General features: G+C 41.1%; 1 long non-coding RNA gene across 1 annotated transcript; it reads right to left on the reverse strand.

Annotated features, from left to right (window-relative positions):
• Positions 1-684: 684 nt before the first annotated feature.
• Positions 685-1516, reverse strand: LOC134285925 (uncharacterized). Its single transcript, XR_009996805.1, has 3 exons — positions 1396-1516; positions 928-1312; positions 685-870 (listed from the first exon to the last, which is right to left on the reverse strand). It is a non-coding gene; the product is annotated as an uncharacterized LOC134285925 (long non-coding RNA).
• Positions 1517-2301: the final 785 nt, after the last annotated feature.

A 2301-nucleotide genomic window follows, 5' to 3' on the forward strand; every position in this document is an offset into this window, starting at 1 on the left:
TGAAATACGCGCACGGTATACGGTTGATTAGGCATGTGTTTTATGGAATACACTTTCCGTTCAGTCACAGTCACTCGCTCTCACAGCAGCCATTCACGGTGGTGGTAGCAAAGTTTAACGATTGGCTTCTGGTTGGTTGGTTGGTTGATTCGTTGGTAGCTCTCCGACCGACACCGCACCGCAGCAAACTGTCTTTCTGTCTTATCGCCACCGCGTACCGCATCGCTTGCTGCCATGCTGTCTCCGTACCGCACGAGTGAGAAGCGTGCTCGGTGCTGCTGTGGTGTGGTTGCTCTCTGACTAAATGGAGCCATTTTCGCCTGGCGAGTATGCAAAAGGCTTAGCACCTCGTAAAAAGTTTCGGGCATGTCCCGTCTGTTTGTCTGTTTAGGATGCGAACCACGTGTACATGGTAGTGTTTGGTTTATGTACACTCAGAAAAAAATCTATACTAAAAAGTATACATCCCACACTAAATCATTATTCACCTGGTTGACCCCAGACACCGTTTATTTGCTGGATATACAAGCTCAGTATAACTTTGATATAAACGTATTCGAGTATAAGTACGCTATATCGTGGCTAGTTTAACTAGGATTTAATTTGAAAATGATTGGGTTTGTTGTGTTTATATTCCTTTTTATTGAAAAAAAATAAATAAATAAAAGCAAACGTTCTGACACAAGGAAACAAGCACGTAAAGCTTTATTCAATTAAATTAAGCCATGTTAGGTACATATTACGGAGAGCAATTGAGCATGCGATCGCGCCGCTGGTTCCATTCGTTTGGTGGATTCTGATTCCGCCGACACTCCCAGATTCGTGAGACATGTGGAGTGCAGCCTGATCGTTCGAAATCCGCGGAAGTTCCTACAAAATTAAGGAATTTTTAATTAACGACATCCATTGGCAATACTTTGTGCATACCATCATTTTCACATCCAGCAGATCCACTTTCAAAGCTGCACATTTCAAGAAAGCAGCATATCGTATCTCTCGTGTGGAAGGTTTCCTAATCGGTGTAGGACTATGGAAGCGATGGAAATGTTCGACATCTTCAGGATCTAGTAGGAAGATTATTTGATTCCTCTCGATGTTGATGTTTCGGCTATACTTGACGATGTCCTCGTACCGATCGTGTTTGGCGCTGCACCACCAGATTATGTCCCTGATTATATCTCTCGTCCGATAGACACGGAATCCTTTCGGCTGCTGCTGCCATGATGTCCCCACCACCAGTCGCCTCTACCACCAGCTTTGTGCAAATTCCACGAAAAACCGCGCTCGGTCGGTTTCTTTCGGTCACGGTTTTCTATGAAATAACGGAATAATGCGGAGTCAACATATGCAATTTCTTCGCTGAGTTGTCGGGAAAGTAATTCAATAGTTTCTTACCTTTTAGCAATGATAACTGTGGGAATTTAGTTTAATTGAAGTTCTTAACGCTCAATATAAAATTGGACATGATATCACGCTAATCGCTGCGGACTGTATACGACGGCAAAACTAAACTACTGTAATACTGAAGTAGTATAAGTTTATAAATCTCGCTAGTATACAGTTTATACTAGGATATGTGTAATCTTAAAAAATGACAAAATTGATTAAATTTTAAACTTTCTCCAAATAAATATATTTCAGAGTGTACGGTGGTAAAAGTGTGGAATAAGTTAGCTTAGTATGGGACAGCATAAAGTATGGTACATACAGCCACCAGCTGTTACCGGAGACTTTATGAGGATGTTTAACGGATGATTAACTCTTCGGATACCCGAGCAACTATTATCCATTCAGGGGACAGCTTCTAATAGATTTTATAACGCTGTCCTTCCTCCCATAAGCAACATGGTAGGATCGTTTTACAGTGCCATCATCCATCGTACGTTATTAAAGAGGATTACTGTTTAACGACAGGCTTTAGCCACTGACATGATGCGCCAAAATAGTTTATGCCTCTATAATTGGCCGAAAAAGCACTCTTCGTTTAGAACAGTATGTTGCGTGTAAGTAAATCCGAATCAATTTGCCATCAATGTTGTGAAACGCAGAACTCTGCAATGTACGGTACGCCATTGACTAGTGCATGGTACCGTAATCTGGGGGGAAATTGATCACTTTTCCTCTATTCTTTTCAATGAAATCAGGTACAATGCATATGATTCCAAACATTTTTTTTAAAAACATGTACTGAGTGGACCTGTATCAAGTTCCGTAAACGAAATTCCTACAGGAAACTGCTACACTATGTAAAAATAAACTGACGGCTAAATTTGAAACCTTTCAATCCGAGGTGAAGTTGAT

This window comes from Aedes albopictus, chromosome 2 (genome assembly GCF_035046485.1).
Source record: "Aedes albopictus strain Foshan chromosome 2, AalbF5, whole genome shotgun sequence".
NCBI lineage: Eukaryota > Metazoa > Arthropoda > Insecta > Diptera > Culicidae > Aedes > Aedes albopictus.